The sequence below is a fragment of the Stegostoma tigrinum genome, chromosome 11 (assembly GCF_030684315.1).
Source record: "Stegostoma tigrinum isolate sSteTig4 chromosome 11, sSteTig4.hap1, whole genome shotgun sequence".
Classification (NCBI taxonomy): Eukaryota; Metazoa; Chordata; class Chondrichthyes; order Orectolobiformes; family Stegostomatidae; genus Stegostoma; species Stegostoma tigrinum.
In genome coordinates, this window is record NC_081364.1 from 21,503,542 (window position 1) to 21,526,399 (window position 22,858).

Below are 22,858 nucleotides of genomic sequence, written 5' to 3' on the forward strand. Positions count from 1 at the left end.
CTGTCCCATTTTTTGAAGAAGGGTCCCGACCCGAAAAGTCAACTTTTCAGCTCCTCTGATGCTGGCTAGCCTGCAGTGTTCCTCCAGATCCACTCTGTGTTATCTCTGACTCCAACATCTGCAGTTCTTACTATCTCCACAACTAACATAAACCATTTGATATGTAATATACTGAACTTAAAACTACATATGATAACCCATATATCAACACATCATGGGTTTGCAAGTCTACCCGTACAGCTTAAAACAGATTTCACAAATTTATTGTAGGAATGATATTGGTGACCAAAATAGAAAGCTCTTTCAGGTTGTCAATACAGGTGAGTAAGGGGTTTAACAGTAACTCAGCACTAGCAAATTTTGCTATTGCTGAAGCTAAGTTTTGTTTCTTTTAATGCAATTTTGAACTGTAACTGGTACCTTAATACAGAGCTGAAAACTCAACAGTGATCTTTACTAAAATTCTGTTCATAACCTAAGTTAATTCCCTAAAACAAATGATATACAAGTAATCTGATGAAGGGTCTAGGCCCTAAATGTCAGCTTTTGTGCCCCTGAGATGCTGCTTGGCCTGCTGTGTTCATCCAGCTCCACACTTTGTTATCCTGATATTCAAGTAAATAAACTAGACTCAGATTTCACTTCTTAACCTAAAAAATTACCAGTATAATTAAGAAAAATATATTGCTGGTCCCAAAGGCAACAATTTTAGGTTTTGCATGCTCAGTGCAGATAAAAGTTCAAATAAAGATATTATTGAATCTGTTTGAGAGATTATTAACACTAATAATAAATTGAATTCTACGCTATACAAAGAATACTTTAGAAGTGATTGGCAACTTCCATAAGTTCCAGTTGCACTATAAATGTGTTCGAACAAATTCAATTAAAAACATCACCAAATGTATGAAAGAGATTGTTAACTCATTGAGGGGTATGATTAATAAATTGAATGATACTTTGCAATGTTGCTGTGTTTCGCTTATCTGCAAATTAATAAAAGTGTTGTTTAGGCAAGTTTCTAAATTGTTTAAGGGCATCCTCATATTGCACACATTAGTTTGTGACCACAACCTATGTGGAATAACACAGGATTATCATTCATTGGTGATTGTATGTTGGTTCGGGAAGAGGTTAATGAAGGTTTGCACATTTGGGGTATAGGCATTTGTGGAGCTTCTCTCACCAGCAATGTTAACTTTTAGTGTTAGCACAAAGTTCCTGTTTACTTTTGATTTTACTGGGTTGTATTAAAGACACAAAGTAAACGTGTACTGTTTTGATGAATTTGATTGTGAAATCTTTACACCTCAATTTCCCTCGTCAACGTTAAAAATGCTCCTATTATTGCAGGTAGTATTATATAATTGGAAAATGCGTAGACGTTCAATATCGTAGGAACTTAAATAGGTTTAGCGCATTGTATATCCAGTGTAACTAAAGTTTAAAGAAGTTCTCTAATGACTGAGAGAGACTGATTTTTCTTTTCCATTTTAAAATATATTCCAGTTCTATGTTCATTCCTTATGTATCAATTTATTTCTGTCACTGACATTTTGGCAGAGGAAACAGTGTGTGAAAAGGAATTAGTCTTTTATGGGCCTTCCTTTCCTTTATTTATGTTCTCTTTTACTGTGCTTCTTTGGCAATGTACTGCCCAAATCTCAAAAACTTTTGCTACTCTATGATGCACAGTGTTTGCCATAAGTTCAGAAGACCTGACAAGGTCACAAATAAACAATTGATTTTCTAATATTGTACATATATCAGACTTCCACTCAAAGTTGGTTGTTTATCTAAATAGTAACAGAAATCACCATAATGGCTCAATCAATACATGCTTTAGTTAGAGATGTGTTAAAATCTTGGCAATTTGGAAGTAAAATTATGCTTTTAAAATTGAAGTATGTTCAACTGTTTTTGAAGATACTGTGTGCCATATTGATTAGAACAGACACTAAAGTAATGTGTTTGTTGTAATTCCTTCTCTCTAGGTAGATGTAGTTGAGTGAGGAGTGTGGCATCTTCAGTAATGCCCTCCACCTAAATTCTCTGTTAAACTAAAGTAATTAACTTCAGATATAAATTGCTTTAACCCTCAGAAAGCAGCTATTATTTTTGTGGTGAATTTAATGCACTCACTTAATTTCTAGTCTAGGAATTTTAAGAAAAGTTTGACACTGGTGCAGCAATGACCATTCCTTCGAGATCAGTTGTTTTTGTCATTTTATCTGAAACATATTCAGGGGATGAGTAAGAGGCATGAAGAATTTGTAATTGTGTACCTCAGAAACTTGAACAATGTGTCAAGAAAATCCACATGGAAGAAAATGGAGGTCTTTGAAGTGCAGATACTAAGATGAATGTTAAAAATTCATATATAGCTTACAAAATAAATGAGAAAGTACTTGAAATTGTAAGAGCAAAAAGAACTAAAAAGTGACATCCCAGAAAGAAATTGCCAGAGCTCCAAAGCTACAGCAATTTCTCCTCGAGGATGAAGAGGAAGCAGCAGAAAGAGAGGTCAGCCAAGACATAGTTGGATGGTGATGTTGCAGAGTGCTGGTAAAGGAGCTACAACACATTTGTGAGGATGGCTCAAGACAGTTGAGCATGGCATCCCATGACACCAAATCTCCTGACTGCAGCAGTATGTGCATTTGAATTGCTAGGCAAGACATTGGATGAACGAGCAGTCAGGACAGATAAACCAAATGTGAAATCAGGTGATTTCTTGGCCGCCCCTGTAAATCATTCCATATATTGCTGGATCATTGCTGCTCCCACCTCTTCTATTTCTTTTCCATGTGGATCCTGCATGCCTTTGAAGGAGCCAATTCACTGCTCACTAGCACTTTACACGTCTGTATTCTTAACCATCAATGCAGTGAAGTATTGTTCGAATACTTTTTAGTGCAGTTTGAAATAGGTGTTTTGTGAGTACCTTGCTAATTGAAGTGAGAGATGTTGCTGTTGAGAAGTAAATCACTGCTTATTTAAAACAGTCCTTTAAAACCTGAGTTTTGTCCCTCGATTGGGGACCACAGACCCAGGAGAAATCCTGAATCCACAATCCAGATCTTTTAGAATTGGTGAGCAACACTTCAGAATATTGGTCTTGGCACATGGGCTGGATTAGGAATAACCTGAGAAAGACCAAGAGGCTGCCCAGTTCCTGAGACGTACTGGGTAAAAGTATGGTTGGTAACTGATAGCACTGTATGCATGCATTAAAAATAAAGACTTAAATAGAAAAATTCCCCTTCTTCTCTCACCTTCTCTTTCTCTACACTCTATCTACATCAATGTATGCTCTTGCAGCCAAGGCCCTGGCCCTATATAACCTATTGCCACTCTATACCCATCTCCCCTCATCCATCGCTCCTGTACTCTGATGCCAATCTATGCTCCAGCACCCACCCTCATGGCTCACTCTTACCTGCTGTGTCATGCTATAACAATTTATCCTGCACCTAACCCTCACATCCCTATGCCAACCTATATGTATAACTCCTGCCATCCCTTACCTAATATGCACCCAATCATTCCCATGGCCCTTTATTGTCTCCTGTGCCAATTCAATGCGAACGTGCCTCCCACTGTCCATCCATTACCTTTCACTATATCCAAGGCAAATCACTTAGTATCCAAAATTGGTATTAATGGGCATTCGGACTGAAAATAAAGTTCCCATCTATTGGTTATTTAATTTAAAAGCACATTTTATTGATGCAAAACAAGGAAATAATACTGTGAAATTACAAGAACAAATTCCTTTTGAAAACAAACTATTCATATATATGTTCAATAAATTACCTGCACAAATGAGCAGTTGGGGCTGTCCATCTTTGACACCCCAATGTGAAAATTGTTGTTTGGGAAGTCAGTCATCCAGTACAAATCCTGTAATTAGATTATACAACTAGGTGCTCCCAAATACCCTTGCAGTGTTTTTTTTAAAGTTAACTTCACACCTTCATTCGACAGGTTCTTGACAACTTTGCAAGGACAGATGAGGTTATGCATCTTTTTCCCATTCCTGGTGGGTGCCTTGTCTCACCAAAACGACACCTTGATGCTACCAATCGCCCCACAGGTCCAAATCTATTGGGATACCTTACTAGTCCACAAGGTGGAAATAGGAAACTTTCCTCCAACACTCAACTCTCACACTTTTCTTGCTAATCCATGCCAATTTGTGTAACTTAATGCCCCTGGCAATCCTCATTCCCCTGAGCCAAATTAGTGCTGATGTTTATCCATTCTCCTCTCTCTGTTCATTTACCAAAGTAACTAATTAAATATACTGGATGAGTGCAGTTCGAAAATTCAAGACGCTTGACACCATCCAGGACGAAGGAGCCCATTTGACTGGAATACATCGAACACCTTCAAGGTTATCTTCCTATACTGCTGATGTACAGTGACACCAGTGTGTATTTTTTTTTAAGCATTGATGTAACGTGGCTATTGCTGCCTGGATCAGTTACTCTTGAGTTGGCCCCTTGTTACTTTTGAAGAGGTGGTAGTGGTCAAACAGAGACATGCACGAGAATTCCTAGAAGCATGGCATTCCAACCGGAACTCTATCAACAAACACATTGATTTGGAGCCAATCTACCATCCCCTGAGAAAAAGAACAGGAAATGACATCACCAATGCAGGAAATGACATCACCAACCCAAGGAAACCTAAACAGATAAATAGAAAGTGGGACATAACACCAGCGCTTCACTGGAGGCTCATTGTTGATGTTACCTAGAATGGTGACTGATTGTCTGGGAACAAACCTTCCAGCTCAGTGAACCAGCTTACATCCAGAACAAAATAAAGACCCACTGTTTTGTGGACCGAGAGGAGGAGAGCGCTGTGTTGGAGGTGGAAGGAAGACGTCGGGTTGGCTGTGCACCCTTGCAACCGGTGGATCTTAATGCTGGCTTTGGCCTACCGCTGGTTCAGGGGAGCAGCCAACCTGCAACGATGGCTGCGGCGAGTGCTCGTGCCCCAGGTCAGGGGGTTCGCAACACCATCTGTGTTTCTGTGAAGAAGGTGGATGAAGGTGCACCTGTGGACCACACCTTCTTCATGAAGAGGGTCCTGTCGGACTGTTGTGGGTTCGCTGCTGCGGACACTTACTTCCTGCAGGATTTCCCCGGAGAAGGTGTTTACGATGTAACCTTGAGGAGTGCCAAGCTTTGCGAGCGCTTCCTGGAGGTTTTCAAGGAGAAAGGAGGTGAGGGCCCCCTCTCTGTATTGACCGCTGTCCCGCTGTTCGTGATGCCAGCGCAGAGGAGCTGTATGGTGACTGTACGTATGTACAACCCGCATGTGCCAGCAGTTGATGTCCTGACCTTCCTTGGAAGGTACGTGAAGGTGGAAGGGGACCTAACTGACATCATGGACCCCTTTGGCATCTGGACCAGTAAGAGGCAGGTCAAGGTGACGCTGAGGATGGGTGCGGATGGGAACATTGTACACCCACCGTCCAGCTTCGTGATCGGCGGGAGCAAGGGCTACCTGACCTATGTAGGGCAACCTAAAGTCTGCCATGCCTGTGGTAGGTCAGGTCACGTGGCGGCCGACTGCAAAGCCACCATCTGCAGGGAGGAGGGACACCTTGCAAAGGATTGCCCACAAGAGAAAAGCTGCAACCTTTGCGGGGAAGTAGGCCACCTCTACAGGGCATGCCCGCGGCGGGGGACCACCTACGCCCAGGTCGCCGGCTGGGGCAATGCGGGGCCAGCCCCCCCAGAGTAGAGGAAGGCACCAGTGCCCTGCAAGGACCCCACTAATGTGCAGGAGGGCCAGGTCGTGCAGGAGGGCCTAGCCCCGCAGGATGGGCCCGAGGCCAGCAAAGCACCCCTCCAGGCTCCGCTCTCTTCCCCCCCCCCCCCCCCCCGCCCCCGACAACCCGGAGTCGATGGAGGCGGCGACAGGCGACTCCAGGGAGTGGACGACGGTCCGGAAAGCGAGGAGGAAGGTGCGTCGGCGGGCCCAGGAACCTCAACCATCAGGCGGGAAGCTACAGGGGGGCTATAAGAGCTCCTCTGACGAGGGGGATTTGGAGAGGGCCTGCCCAAAGCCGAAGCTAAAGATCTCAAGGGAGAAGGAGAGCAGCACCCCGCTTCCAGGTGATGGGAGGTGTCCTGAGGCTCCCTCCGACACCCAGACACGTGCCGCTGGGGCCCTGGAGGGCCCCCCGAAACTTCCAGGCGGGAAGGAGGAAACAGCGCGTCCCCAGCCTGACCCAGAGCCGGACTCTCCTGCCTCCGTACCCCCGACGGGGGAGATGCCACCCGGAAGGCAGCACGGACGGTTTCCTGAGCCCGGAGAGCGTCCAGCAGTTTGCCCGGGCAATGGGCATGAAGGGACAGATAGAGGGGCTGGACCTTGGAGTTGGGGAGGGTACTGCGGTCACCGCCCACAATGGGGGTACGAGTCGCAAGCATTAATGTGCACAGCGTCAAGTCCACCGCAAGATGTGTGTCCACGTTGGCTAACCTGACCACCGTCAGGGCGGACCTCCTGTTTCCGCAGGAGGCAGTGGTCAGAGAAGAACACCTCAGCAGGTACGGGAAATGATCCGGCGTCTGGACCTGTGGGCCTTCGATCTGGTCGGGGGGTAACGACTGTTGCTCCTCGGGCCTGGCTATTCTGCTGCGGGGGTGCAACTTCACCATCTCTCAAGTTCAGGAGATGGTGGGGGGGGGGGGGGGCGCCTCCTAGTGGCTGACGTCACCTACAGGAACGCTCCCCTGAGGCTGATCAACGTGTACGCCCCAGCGGTACGGAGTGAGTGGTTGGCCGTCCTGCAGCGGCTTCCACCCCTGCTGGCTACGTCCAGGCCGGTCATCCTAGGCGGCGACTTCAACTGCATCATTGATGCAGATGGAAGATCCGGCGTGGGGACAGCGGGTGGGGGGAGTCAACTGGACGTCATGCCCAGATTCCTGATGGGCACGGTGAAGGACGCCAAGCTGCTCGACGTCTTCAGCACCCCTGCAGACGGAGCGCAGCGGAGGTACACCTGGTCGTGGCCAGACGGGTCTATCCGCTCCAGGATAGACTTCCTGTTTGTGTCACGGGCGTTCTCGGTCAGGTCCACCGGCGTCGAGCCGGTGTTCTTCTCTGACCACTGCCTCCTGCTGGCCGACTGTCAGTGGTCAGCACGTAGTATCCTCAAGACCCTTTGGGAAAAGGAGAGGGTGGATCCCGTTGTGTGGTTCCCCACGCAGACTGCCAAAGACGTTTGGCAGAATGCCTCATCGCCAGAACTTTCAAACAAGCACAAGGACATTGCTTGGCTGGCGGTGAGAGGGGCTCTGCCAGTGAGATCCTTTATGCATGCCCGGAATCTCTGCGCCACTGCACGCTGCCCTCGAGGTGGCTGCGGGGGGGGGACGAGACTGTCGATCACCTCCTTCTGGAGTGTGCCTATGCGCAGTAGGTCTGGAGGGGGATGCAGTGGTATTTGTCGAGGTTCGTCCTGAGCAGCTCCGTGACGTGGGACTCCGTGCTCTATGGGCTGTTTCCCGGGACGCACACCGAGACCAACATCAACTGCGCCTGGAGGACCATCAATGCGGTGAAAGACGCTCTTTGGTCTGCCCGCAACTTGCTGGTCTGCCAGCTGAAAGAACTGACCCCGACCGAGTGTTGCAGACTGGCGCACTCCAATGTGCAGGCCTACGTGCTGAGGGACGCGATAAAGCTTGGGGCAGCCGCCGCCAAGGCGCGATGGGGAAAGACCACGGTATGAAACCCCTCGTCCAGAATAGAAAAAAGGGCCCTATCTGGTAACTGGGCCCAGCTGGCGCCTTCCCCAACTGGTCAGGGGGCCAACGGGGACTGTGCGGGGTGACGACTGCCGGGGTGTTTTCTTTGCTTTTTTTTTCTTCTTTGTTTTCTTTTCCTTTAGTTGGTGTATGTACCCCCTGGGTAGCCCAGAGCGGCTTGCATGACTGGGTAGGTGTATAAATATGTTTTATTTTTGGTACATCTTATGAATAAAGTATATCTTTTCAAATAAAAAAAAGTGACAAAACGTCTGAAAACTAACCTTCCAGCTCAGCGAGCAAACTCACATCCAGGTGATAGTGGTGGTGAGCTGCCTTCTTGAAATGCTGAAGCCCATGTTCTGTTGGTAGGTTGTAGTGCTGCTGGGGAGAATTCCAGGATTCTGACCCAGTTACACTGAAGGAACAGTGATATATTTCCAAGACAGCATGTTGAGTGGCTTGGAGAGGAACTTGTAGGTAGTAGTATTCTTTAATTGTCTACAAGGTGCTCCGTAACAAAACACCAATGCTCCTCATACAGCACCTCCAAATCTGTAAGTTTGACCACCTGAAAGGACGAACACAGTTGATATATGAGAACATTATTCCTGCAAGTTCCCATGCATCATCCTGCCTTGAAATACATTGCTCTTCCTTCACTATGCATTGGGACAGGAACTCCCTCTCTAACATCATTTTAGGTGTCCCTACAGCTTGAGGTCTGCCATGGTTTAAGAAGTTAGATAATCTGCAGCTCCTCAAGGACACATAGGAATGGGTCAATAAATAGTGGCACAGCCGATGATGCCTGAGTCCTGAGAATGAATAAAATATCCATAAGCATTCATGCACAAAGCAGAAAAAAATAGATAATTTACTGCAGTTTCTATATTGCTGACTGTACTCTATTAAGAAAAGCATTGCCATTCATGGTTTTCTTTATTCATTCATGAAGATGCTGTCTAAGGAAACTTGGTGAGTGGTTGCAAAGCATCTTGTAGTTGGTACACTTTGCTGCCACTGTACAATGGTAGTGGAGTAAACGTTGACGGTGTCAGACAGTTTGCCAGTCAGTTAGGCTACTTTGTCCTTGATGGTGTCAAGCTCTTTGAGTGTTTTTGGAGCTGCAGTCATCCAGGCAACTGGTTAGTGTCCTATCACACTCCCAACATGTACCTTGTAGATGGTGGACAGATTTTGGAGAATCAGGAGGTGAGTTACTCACAGCAGAATTCCCAGAAATTTCAGATCAGCAATGCAAGAAAGGAACAGCTTATGTTTATATACAGCCATTTATGTCCCCAGGATTCAGAGGAAACCTATCTTATAATTCATTCTCATCTTCAGCAGTTTAAAGTTTCTTTTGGAAGCCTTTCTGTAGCCTTACTGAAAGAGGTTAGCATTTTGAGTCTATTTAGGGGAACCTGTTTGCTGTCAGACTGTACCCTCTAAAAGGTGACTTAAGATTGTCCAGATGTTTACACATATAACCAGCAAAAGACATTTTCATTCCAAATGTGCAGGGGATGATGAGAATGTGATATTCACTGTCATATGGAGTTAGTGAGGTGAATAATCATTTAAGGAGAAGCTGGAAATATGGGGGAAAGGATTAGAAGAACATTTTAATAGGGGGAGATGAAGCAAGGAAGGAAGAAATTCATAATGAGAATAAACATGGGGATAGACCTGTTTCTAAGCTGTAAATTTCAATGCAGATGCTGGAATTTTTGCAAAATGTTTCAGAAGCAAAAGATGTCTAATAGCTGACGTTTCGGGCCTAGATGGGTCTAGGTCTGAAATGTCAGCTTTCCTGCTCCTAAGATGCTGCTTGGCCTGCTGTGTTCATCCAGCTCTACGCCTTGTTATCTCAGATTCTCCAGCATCTGCAGTTCATATTATCTCTGATGTCTAATAGCTTGTGTTTTAAAATGCATTTTGGCAAACTAATATTTTCACATCTTTGGTATTTCTGCATGGTTTGTTTTCAATTAAAGTCTTGGATCTTAGTATATCATATATTTGTCTACATTTATTCTTCTCAGCACTGTTTAATTACCTTTTCATTCATTTCCTATTTTACCTTGCAGCACCCTTTATGCGGGGCAGTATTTGTGAATGTTATCCACTTTTTGAGTTTGCACTTGGGTATTCCTCATAACCATTTTACTATTTATGACATTTGCATGTTAAAATGAATATTGGAAATTTGTTTTTGAATTCATAGTGATTGAAATGACACATCTTCAGGTTGCAACAAACAAGTGAGCTCTCATCTGTTCTCATATCTTCTAACGTATCCTAGTTATCATTTCAATTGCTGATGATCCTGCTGCCTGTGCCTTTGGCTGCCAAGGTGAGAAATGCTGGTATTTCATCTCCGAATCTTACTATCTCCTTTTCCTTCATCATTTGAGACCTTCCTTAAAATCTACCTCTTCGACTAGCTTCTAATCATTGGCCTAATAACTTGATTATTGAATTCACTCGTGGGATGTGCGTATTGCTGGCAAGGCTGATATTTCTACTCATCTTTGGGAAGATGCTCATGAGCTGCTTTCTTGAACTGCTGCAGTCCATTTGATGTAGCTAGACCTGCAATGGTGTTAGAGAGGAAATTCCAGGATTTTGAAGCAGCAACAATGAAGAAGTGGCATTGTATTTCAAAGTCAGGATGGTGAGTAGCTTGGAGAGGAACTTGAAGGTGGTATTTCTCTCATGTTGTAGCTGCTCTTGTCTTTCTGGGTGATAATGATGGGGTATGGAAGGTGCTGTCTAAGGAGCCTTGATGATTTTCAACAGTGCATCTTGTAAATGCTACTCACTCCTATTACTGAGCTTCGGTGGTGGAGGGAGTGAATATTTGTGGCTGCAGTGCCAATGAAGCGGGCTGCTTTGTCCTTACTTGGTGACATGTCAAAGTTTGACAGTGTTTATATTATGTGCTTTGGACTTATTGCATGTTAAAAGTATTGTAGTTAACTTTTCAAATCAAGCCTTATTGAATACTGAAGAAGATTCAAACGGGACTGATACTTTAAACTGTGTTTTTCTTCCCACAGATGCTGCCAGGACAGCTGAGTATTTCCAGTACTTACTGTTTTTGTTTCAGATATCCCACATCTGAAGCAAATTACATTTACATTTGAATTTTCAGATTGTTTTCCTACAGCCTTCCTGATGCTTAGTGGTTAATGTTACTAAAATCTATCAGGAAGGTCACAAATCAATTTCTGGCCTATTTTGAGTTATTTGATCTAAGCTGAAATGGCAATGAGTAGTACCAGAGCTGATACCCTGCAATTATTGGCTAGTAATAGAAAGATTGAATACTTGGGTTCTACCCTAATTGTAAACTACCCACATTTACCGGAACATTCTCATGTTTGTTAGACAATATGGGCTCTGATCATCAAAATTTTCACTTGAAGAACTGAAGAAAAAGACAAGAGAAAACACAAATCACTTAAAAACTCTTTTAGAATGAAATTAAATTTGTTTTATGTCTACTGTGGTTATTTTTAAAATTTAGATGCAGTCACTTAAGTCCAAAATCCTGAATGTGTATATGAGGAGTAAGGCATTAAGATATTTGGGGAGTGGTTTGTGACAATGCTTGCACCCCAGAGAAATTTTAATCTTAATTTTTTAGTTTTAATTTGAACTGCTTGACTATGTTCGAGAACCATGCATTTTGCAAAAGTCAATTTTTGCCTCAAATGTATGTTGTTTGTGAATTGGTAAAATTAGATTACACGGTAGTTAATTGAAAGCAACAACATAAGTGATGTCCAAGTTGCAACAGGCTGATTATTAAGAAAATAAAAAAATGGAAAGAAAAGAACACAGCTTGTGTTTAATTGAAAAATGAAATGACAGTGGTAACCTATCTTGAAGATTACAACGTAATTGTTAGTTACCATTCTGCTACACAAAATAAGAAATACTTCAATTTGCACGATTTTTGCTAAAATTTTAATTGAGACAAATGGACTTTACTGCAACTTCCACTTACTGCTGGGACAGATTTCCCATCATCTACATTCATAGTTAGGTTTTCTAACAGTCTGTTGAGCAAACTCAAATAAAGACCTATTCCTTAAATTTAAACAAGGCTTCCCAAGTGTTGAATTAGGCAGGTGGTCTGATATATAGTGCATTTGAAAGTCAATCTTGTAATCTAACATTCGTAGTCAATGTTATGTCAAGCTTTGTTGAAGATGAAGAGCATGTAATTGATGTCATATATAGTTGTTGAAGAGTACATTGTTATTGTATCTATACTTGATGAACATCATCCTGACGAGGAGCTAAAATGTTTTATTTGAATTCAGGAATTGATTGACTTCCAGCTGCACCCCCTTGCCCCCCCACCCACCCCCCCACCCCCACAGGTTCAGTTAATCTGCAAAAAACAAAGCATCTGAAAACCTGGCTCAATTTTGCTCCCAGACTTTGCAAAATCCCATTGACATTTCAGAGGCATATGCTCCCATCGCAATTGTGTGGTGTCCTTTCAATTTGACAAAATATATTGTCATATTTGGAACCCACAAGGGTAAAATTCAGTTTTAGTAGGGCTGCTAACTGAGTGGTGCTAGAGTAATTAACAATTATATGCCTCCTTTCCACCAAAGAAAATCAGGCAGAATGTGTCACAAACAGCTGGCGCACTATTAGTTTATGACCACCAGCTAAAGTAAAGCTTTTCTTCTCCTGATTGCTCAGTGGTGTTTGGTACCATATCCTTGATGGATATTTGGAATCAGGTCTTAGAGTTTTTGATCTCCTTCGTGCACTTAACCAGGCGTGTTGCATTACAAATGAGGCAGAAAGATATTGAGAAGGCGAAATTGGTTTTTGGCAGCAGTGAAGCATGGATGTGAGAGTACCAGCAGCTCATTTTACAAATTGCCCGGCTTGCACTTCCATGATGATCATTTTACTTGCAATGACATTTTTAAGTCTGTTGTACATTGAAAATAGATTGTATTACACAACCAAAAATACTTGAGCCAGGAAACATTTAGAATCCTTACATATTTCTGACTATTATCCAAGCTAAAATATTATATAGTGATTTGAATTTGTGGAATTGGAAAGGACATTGTAATAGTGAGTATAGAGATAACACAGTGTGGAACTCGAGGAAAACAGCAGGTCAGGCAGCATCAGAGGAGCAGGAAAGCTGACATTTTGGGTCGGGACCCTTCTTCAGAAATGGCATTGATGCCGCCTGACCTGCTGTATCCGCCCAGCTCCACACTGCGTTATCTCTGACTCCAGCATAAGCAGTTCTTACTATCTTTGAAATAGTGGGTAGTTGTTTTTAAAATTGTTCTTTAAGACCCGAACTAGAGTAGTGAAAATGAAAAATATTTCTAGTTGCAAGGTAATATAAAACAAAGAATTATGGATATTAGAAATTGAAACAAGAACAGAAATTGCTGAAGAAACTCAGTAGGTCTGGCAGCATCTATAAGGAGAAAGCAGAGTTAATGTTTCAAGTCTGGTGGCCCTTCATCAGAACTTGTAAAGTGCCAACACTGACTCAGTTTTGGTGGCTGTCTTGAATCTGATTTGGAACATTGCGGATTTGAGTCTGACTCCACAGATTTATGCAAAATATCCAGCTGGACATTCCAGTTCAGTATTGAGGCATTGCTGCACTGAAGAAGTTGCTCTCTTTTGGGCAATGTCTTATAAAAGGTGCAATTTAATAATTGACTTAATAGGGAGGTGGTGATGTTGTGGCAATTTACTGGGCTTAACTCTAGAGATGTAAACTAATGCTGTTGGGGATATGTGTTCAAGTCTCATTCTGAAATCAGGTGGAATTTAAATTAATACAAAACCTGGAATTGAAAGCCAATCTCCCATAAAACTATCGCTGAGTATTGTAAAAAAATTGATCTGGTTCTGTCCTTCTGGGAAAGAAATCTATTGTGCTTAGGTCTGGCCAATATGTGACTCCAGATCCACAGCAATGTGGCTGACTCTAAACTGTCCTCTGAAATGGCCCGGCAAGCCACTCAGTCCAAAGGCATTTAGGGATGGGTAACAATTGCTGGCTTTGCTAGAGATGCCCACATTCCCATCAAAGTATAAAAAAAGTTCAGCTGCATTGAGATATTTTAAAATCTACAGCATTCCAGTCAATTAAAAATATATTAGCACTGAAACATTTTAATCCTGTAATTGATGTGCTTATGAAATCCAGGCCTGAGGATAATTTTTTAAATTTAATTCATTATTTTACAGTGGTAACAGGGAAACAGTAAGTAAATCAATAGAAGAAATATATTTAAAAAGAACATGCAGTATATCCCAAGAGGTTAGCTTGAGTATCTTCAAGAATTGGCCTCAGACTTCCATTCTTAATAAGAATAGACCAAATTTGGAAAGCTTGTTTGGGGCATGAGAGACGGACGAGTCACATAATGACGGCTAGCAAATGCCAAAAGTATGAAGGAGAAGTGGTTGAGCACCATATACCTTGCTTGTTCCACACAACAGTAAGCTCAACGACATTTGCTGATCTTATCTATGGCTTCTAATTGAACTGCTGGTTAGGATACTGGAGATGTAGAAATATTAGATCATGCACGGAACATGCTGTACTTCGCTTTTTCACAAATATGTAATGCTAGACCCTGCAACAGACACAGCACACTTTTTTGCATATAAAGTTGTGCTAACGTTGTTTTCCGCTGATTGCAAAGTTTACTTCAGAACAGAAAAAAAAGCAATGCGGCAGTGACCATGCTGGCAGGGTAGATTGGAGACATGACTTTGAGCTGATAACATTATATTACGCCTGTTTTAAGCCCCATGGAAAGGTGCAACACGTGATAATTTCTCCCCTGCCTTTGCACTTTGTCTATGATGGTGGTATATTAGTAACATACTTAAGACAGATTATGAACACCTTAGAGTTAGTTAAGGTTAATTCATGAGCTCAAAGAGATTCAAGTCAAGAGGAGTACAAAATTAGATTATAATCTTCATTTTTCTTCAAATTGTAAATTGTGTGCTGTCTTTTGAAGATAACAGTGGGCTATTAAAGCTGTAATTAATGTGTTTGGATAAATTGCATTTGTTGGATAGCATTGTGGCCTGACCTCGACTGTGATAGCGCTGGTTTTATAAAATGGTGTAATGCTATAAAGAAGTGCGTTGACCAGATTTAAAACTGCATTCATTACTGTAATTTAAGATATGATTGAGTTGTCATGAAGTTACAAAATAAATGAAGAAATGTTATATTGCAGCTCATGTTCGCGTTGCTTTACGCCTGTTTTACTCTAATGTTTATAAAACTGTTCTGCTAACTGCAGTTTTCTTCTAATTATATTTGATTAAGTTCTTTAGGTGTACTGACACATTTTTAATTAGTTATGAGTAAATAGGCAAAGGATTTCTACTTTAAGCTTTGCAAAAATAAAACAGCTATGGTAAATGAATCATGATTTGATTGTGGTGTAGATGTTGACCTTTAAAACTTCAAAGAATCCGTCCAAAATCACAGGTCAGTGTATAGATATTTTCGTATTTTCTGTTCAGAAATGTTATTATGCAGGTTTGGAGCAGGTGAGATTCGAACTCCAGTTTCCTGCTTCAGAAGTGGGGACACTACCGCAATACCATGAGGACTTCCTAGAGCATTAGCCTGGGGGTCTAGATTATTAAGTCGGTGACATTACCACTGTGTCATATGCCAAATATAAAATATGAACCACTGGTTCAAATGCTCACCACTTTGAAAGGTGAAACGGTTTCTGTTTCTCTGTGACCATGTGCAGTATGCACTGTGTGGCCTGCATTATGCTTGCACATATTTTTGTATCAATGCAGCCTCTATTACCTAAATCCCTCATGGTCACTAAAATTGAGGCTGATTCCTAATGTAAGTGTAGGACTAAATTTGTGCCTTTGTGCTGAGAAATGGGATTCAATGTCTATGCCCTACATAAACCTAAACTTATACCTTGTCATCCAAAAATGGAGGGTCACTGTATGCACAAGTCGACTTGAACACCACAAATTGCAATATGTAGTTTACTTTGTGAACAAATGTCCTGTTGAAACTTTGTTGATGTGCTATCACAATATCCGCCTTAAGTTTTGGCAGTGCAACAGCAAAAATGCACTGCAAGTGGATTGGAGATGTGCCATGAATGCTCTTAGATGTTCACACATGTTGGATGCCAATATCCATGGACATAGGCATCTGTGGCTGGCAACCATGGGGCACGTTCTGAGACATTGGTGTCTGGTGTCTAACATGGAAGACTTTTGGTGTGAGCTGAAGTGTCCAGGTAGCCACTCTGAGTTTCATGTTGAGATTTTGAGATATCTCGCTAGTTTGGTGCATTTTGTAACAAAGAAAACTGAATATTGATGAGGTGAGTTGGTCTATTAATAAGATATTTAACAAGCTGTATTCCTCTTCAATTGGTAACTTCTAGCTACCTGGCAAGAATCACTCTTTATCACTCATCAAAACCATGTAACATGGCACAAGATGGTCTGACTCCAAGATAGGCCATACCAGGCTTCTTGCACAATTTTGCGATAAATCTTGCCATTGCCCACATCACTCAGACTCCTACAAGATACAGCCAAATAACATTGTTCCAATTCAGGATGGAGTGTGACTTGGAGGGGAACTTGCAAGAGGTAATATTCCATGCATCTGCTGCCCTCCTTCATCTAGGAGGCAGAGATCGAGTTTGATAGATGTTGGCTCCTTGGCAAGTTTCTGCAAAGCATCCTGCCAACGTTCGTCTGGTGAAGGTGATGAAGTTTGACGTGTTGATTAAGTGGGCCGCTTTGCCCTGGATGGTATTGAGTGTTTTGTGTTGGAACTGGACTCATCCAAGGAAGTGGGAATATTCCATCACACTCCTGATTATGGACAGGCTTTTAGGAATCAGGAACTGACTTCCTCAGCATAGAACTCCCAGGATCTAAGCAGATGTTCTAGCCACAGTATGGCTAGTCCAGTTAGGTTTTTGGTGAATGGTAACTCCAGGACGTTAATCATTACTTATTGTATATAAGGCTTCTGTCTCTTGTCTTTTAAATCCTTCATGTTGCCTGTTTCCTCTTTTCAGATGAGCAAATGAGATTTTTAATGCTATTAATATTGAATGACTAGAGGCAAGCTTTGCTGGAAAGATTTCTTTTATCATTGGCAAATTATTATTTTCTGCCTGTTCACATGAATTGAATTTAGTATTTGGGATTCTTGGTTCAACAAATGGTAAGGACTGAGTCTATTTGCATGGAGGATATATAAAGTTGTTAATTGAGATTGATCATTAACATGACATGATGGTAATTATGCTAAAAACTTCCAAAATACTGAAGCAGATGGGAAAATAGTTTCTTAGCCTGTTAGTTGGAATTGAGGTTACAGGTGAGTCAAAATCACTGCAATATTACCTCGGGCCTTTCACTAGATGGTCCAGGCACCTGTGTGAATCAGGCGACAGTATCATTAAAATATGAAATCTGTCATATTCATTCAATGAGGTTAATTTTGTGAGCCTGTTTACTATTGATGCTCATTATATTTGATGGTTTACTTTTCTCTGAGTCTACAACCAGCTGACCCAATGTGTTAAAAGAGCTGGGAACTAGCACTTGGAGAATAAAGTAGTCATATTGCAAATGCAGGAATATTTTAAAACTCTTGTAAATACATTTCATACTTGCATGCAAACTGGAGGGTGGTATCTGCATTGTTCTGAGATTTAAAAATAGACAAAAAAATCAGTGCTATTATGTGCATGGCACCCTATTACAATGTTCATACTCATGCTATCCCTATTTGAACCAGGTGCAGAAGAAAACTTCAAAATATAGCGAACTCACTCTTGTGTGGTTGAGAGGATCACCTCGATGTCCAAGGGAGTGCTGTGAGATTCTACTGTTAGGAGGTTTGTGATATGTAGTAGTTTTGGTCATGATGCCCACTTCCCTGATTGGTTTGAAATACTACTGTTGAATATTTTACGTCCATTTGAGAGAGCAAATGAAGGCCTCGATTTAACATTTCATCTGTAAGATGGCACCTTTTGACAATGCAACATTCTTTCACCCTACACTGAAACCACAGCTTGGAAATTGTGCTTAAATTTCCAGAGTTGCATTTAATTATAATATTTGTGTACTCTGAAAAGAAAACGGGATATCATTGTGAAATGGATGGCTATGTGGCTGGTTTTTCATAAACTAACAAAACCACAGTGACTCTTCTCACTCTTGTTTCATATTCTGAACAGATACATCACACAATACTTATCAATTTTTGTAAACTTGCAGCTGCAGAATTCATACCATAACTACATGCAAATGTTTTTCGATAGATCAAACGGTTGTTTCGGATCAATTATGAACTATAAACCAACCTTTGGAAAGTCTAAATGTGGAAATAGTATTGTTTGTGATATAAATATGTACTAAATGGCTTGTAAAATGATTCTGTTAGAATTCTTAGATGCGCGATGTTGGGCAAAATTGCAACAAAAGGCTGAAGCATTTTTTTGGCTAAATGCGGGGTTGCATTGCGTTTTGTGGAGGGTTTCTCATCATGAGCCCTAGTGAGAACTCTCATTGTATCTTACAACATCCTAACTACCTACCCCATCTCAATGGCATCTCTCCTGTCAGATTCATGCCCCAATTTACCATGTGTCATTTCTGGACTAAATCTCTACTTACTGGTAAACCGCTGAAAGGTCAGCATCTTTGGTGCCTGCTACATTTAAAAGGCCACAACCAAATGAGAACCAGCATTCCAAAGCTGCCCTGCTCATTGGCAGACAAGTTATGAAAATGTCAGGCAGGGAAAGATGGCACTGTGATCCTTGTACAGGGAGCTGGAAATCCTGGGGTATTGCAGAGGAGGCCACAACACCAGACACTGGCAGCCTGGCCTGAGGTCACGACGTGAATCAATGCCATCTCTCAGTGCAGGAGAATGGACAATGATGTGACTTCTCCACTCCCCAGGGTAAATGCCATGCTCTTCTCTCTGCTACTTCATATTCACTGGACCTGCACACACCACCCACCAAGGCTCATGTTCTGCTACTCTCACTATCACCTGCCACGTATTCCCTCATTTGATCTCATTTCACTCCAACCTCTGCACCATAATCCTGCCTGGCCTGTGCGCTGCCTACTGAGTAACTTGGAAAATTTAACCAACTTTCGTACTCTGCATTAGCTGTATTGCTTGTGTCAGCTCAGTCAGGCCCTCCCTCAATAAGGCAGAAAGAGCCCAAACAGATGGACAGATGCCCAATATGTGACTTGTCAGCTCCTACGAGGACAGAACCCAGACCCTTGCTGGAGAAGACTGGAACTGCTCCTGCAGGAATGCTGTAACATCTGTGTTCTGCCAATGGAGTAGGTACTGTTCTTCATTCCACTGCAGCAATCACATTGGCTCTGCTGTCTGTATGACTTATCACATACCACATCTAACCACTTCTGTCTTGCAGCTACCATTGGGTTGTCTATAACCTCTGTGGAGAAATGGCCCACTCTGCTAGAAGCCACCTCCTTCACTGCTGAGGGTGAGAGGATGGAGGTCCCAGACGAAGCATTGGCAAAGCTGCCTCCTGCACTCCCTTCTAGCTCAGATATTAATACTCAATGGTAATGTTAGCATGAGAGAATGGGGGAGCATCATCTGACATCACAACTCACAATAATAGCTTTGCTGAAGAGAAAACATCCAAAACAGCTGATACTTAGCTCAGCTGCTGGCGGGAGAGGAAACTGTATTGTCACCAATCAGGAATTTCATCCACATGCAAGGAAGGAATAGGAGCTGGTATGTGGGATGCAATTGTCCCCATTGTCCAGAAACCCTGCAGGAGTTCAGCTACTTGTGCGAACATCTGACTGCCTCCATGGTCAGTTTGGCAGCTGCCAGGGCCAGTGCCCTCAGGGTGCTGCCCTCCACATCATTGCCACAGCCAGTGGTGTCCAGGAACAAAGGTCTGACAGCAGGGCAATGGGAATCCGAGTGCACACTTCATCTTCCTCTTCGTCACACAGAGACAGGGCAGTGGCATGAGGCACCCAACTGGAAGAGGAGCCACTCACAGGCCCCTCACTACTCTCCTGAGGACGGTCCAGAGGTAAACTCCACGCCACCTGCCCCTCTCCAACTCTTGGAAGTTTCAGCCTGAGATAGTCCACCTGCCTCTGGCAAGAAGACTCTTGGCTTGTCTGAGCTGTCCTGACACAAACATTGCACAATCAAATGTCCAAGGTCTGCAAGCTTCCTGCAGCCAGTTGCTGAACCAGGGATTGCAGTGAGATATAGTGATAGGGAGAAAAAAAAAGGAAAACCTATTGAGGGTACTTTGGTGACACATGACATTCACTGTATGCAGAGTTTCATGTTGTATGAATTTGATTGATTTTGAACTCCATTGATTTGTTTGGGTGCCTGTATTACCCAAATGTAACTGTGGAAGCACGATGAACAAGGTATATAGAGGGCAATAGGTCCTGTGGACACCTTTACTCCTCATTCTAAAACATGCCTATTCTTTCAGTGGCCTCTGTGTCCGAAAGTGTTGGTAGGAATGAGGACAGTCAGTGATGTCTGGAACTGGGAAGTTACAAGTCAACAAGAAGCCAGTGTATTTGGATGGTCAGGGATTACTGACCCCACAGTTCTGTGCCCTGCATGAAGAATAGATGTGTAGTATTGTTTCAAAGGTCACACATTGCTGGGTCCTGCAGCCCCCTCCTTCTCAGATCAGGACACTTAAACCACCCACTCTGGGTGTGGTCGCAGCCATTTACCTTTCCATTTCAATTGACAACATGATGGAAACTGCCTGACTTTCCCACCCTCACCCCCTGGCATATGAAGTGACGATGGTCGGTGTGCTCATACAGTTTCTGGCCCTTGAAGTTAGGCTGTTCCTGAGTGCGGACAAAATCCCCTCCTATGTGATAGCTTCCTATCTATGCTCTGCCGTATTCCCTCTCACAAGTACAGTTTTCTTGCTTCACAATTGTTATTTTCCCTTCCCTGTAGCCTGCTGCCCCTAATCCCGAAGTTAGCGTTCCTAAGCCTCCTTCCCATGCCAGCCTGCCCTCTGTCCCCTTTTCTCTTTAACTTCTGTGGCTGAATATAATGGACTGACCATTGTCCACTGTTGCAAGTGCCCTAGCCGGACAAGAAGTACCCTGATCACTGTGCATCTTTATGACTGTGTTAGCCCTAACCCCTCTCACGGTCTGTAGACAGTGGAGCTACAGTTCGACTCACTCCCCGGACTGTAGAGGCATGGGCCTGCTACCCAAAATTACCCTGACTGCGGCCAATCCCCCGGTCTGGTATCAGAGGCTGCCCTGACTTACTGGGCAGGGACTCCCTGACTGATGAGTGCCTCCATGGACTTTATTGAAGACTGCTCCCCTCATACATTGAGATGGCTGCCTGCTTGCTGCATATGCAGTGTGTTTGCCAGGTAGGCTGATGGCACACAGTGTAGGTGTGAGATTGACTTAGCACATTGCTGCACAACAAGAAGTACACCCTCTTGATTGAGGTATATTGCTAACGAGACAAGCTGCCTGTTCATGTTCTTGTGCTAATTGACACAACATGGTAAGGCATGGATGCTGTGTGTATGCAGGTAGGCACGAAGTGATTTTGCACTAAGAAAGTAAACAAGCAACGCTGAAATACAACCTGATCCAGTTTGTAAGCTGCCAATGTACACAAAGCGCCCTTGCAGCAGCCTTTCACTGCCAGTTGCAATGCAGATCTGTGCTTCCTCGGCAGCAAGTGGATCAGAGAGGTGGCACAATGGTTGCGAGGGATTGGGAGATGTTGAACAGATGAAGCGTGGAAATACCTTGCCATACTGAACAACATTGAGATTCTTGGCAGCCAGTGCACTAAAGTCTCCGGTACCCTTTCTGAATTCCATGTTGAGGATTCTCAACACTTAGGTTGTTCAGCACATTTGTTAAGATAGGAAGTTAACTATTAATAGGCAAGTTTTGGAATTAATAAGGCTCTAATCCCTCCTTAGTTAGCAACTTGCCACTGCCTACTGAGCGACTCGCCTTACTGGTCGACAAGTGTATTAAAGAGGCGGACAGTTCATATTAACATTGAGATGAGCCTTATGCAATTCTGTCACAAATCACTTCATAGCCCATGTCATGGATCCCTGAATCTTCCTTGTAAAGGGGTTAAAATTTTATGAAAGAGAGATAATGGGAACTGCAGATGCTGGAGATTCCAAGATAATAAAATGTGAGGCTGGATGAACACTGCAGGCCAAGCAGCATCTCAGGAGCACAAAAGCTGACGTTTCGGGCCTAGACCCTTCATCAGAGAGGGGGATGGGGGGAGGGAACTGGAATAAATAGGGAGAGAGGGGGAGGCGGACCGAAGATGGAAAGTAAAGAAGATAGGTGGAGAGAGTGTAGGTGGGGAGGTAGGGAGGGGATAGGTCAGTCCAGGGAAGACGGACAGGTCAAGGAGGTGGGATGAGGTTAGTAGGTAGCGGGGGGTGCGGCTTGGGGTGGGAGGAAGGGATGGGTGAGAGGAAGAACCGGTTAGGGAGGCAGAGACAGGTTGGACTGGTTTTGGGATGCAGTGGGTGGGGGGGAAGAGCTGGGCTGGTTGTGTGGTGCAGTGGAGGGAGGGGACGAACTGGGCTGGTTGAGGGATGCAGTAGGGGAAGGGGAGATTTTGAAACTGGTGAAGTCCACATTGATACCATATGGCTGCAGGGTTCCCAGGCGGAATATGAATTTTATGAAAGGCCAGTTAGTATTATGCAGGGAGTGAAGATCATGGGTTGAGGCCCAAGTATACTCTGTAGGTGAAGCAGGCATAGCAGGTGCAAATTAAATAGATTAGAGTATGTACATGTTAATCAGTCTCCATGTTGAAGTCATACATTTTGTCCTTTATAAGCGTGGACATATTTAAAATAATGGAAACTTTCTGTATAAGCTTGTCACATTGTAATTACACCCTCACACCAGTCAAGTTGCTCTAGCAGCTTTGCTGCTGGGAGCCT

General features: G+C 43.2%; 1 protein-coding gene across 6 annotated transcripts in view; it reads left to right on the forward strand.

Moving 5' to 3' along the window:
• The window catches only part of atp2b2 (ATPase plasma membrane Ca2+ transporting 2), a 793,123-nt gene that overhangs the window by 239,858 nt on the left and 530,407 nt on the right, over positions 1-22,858 (forward strand). The window contains exon 3 of one of the 6 annotated variants that reach the window (XM_048547367.2): positions 17,623-17,722. The exons of the other annotated variants lie outside the window; for them this stretch is intronic. The gene's annotated coding sequence lies outside the window, so the exon portion shown is untranslated. The remainder of the gene's footprint in view (positions 1-17,622; positions 17,723-22,858) is intronic. 6 annotated transcript variants of the gene reach the window in all.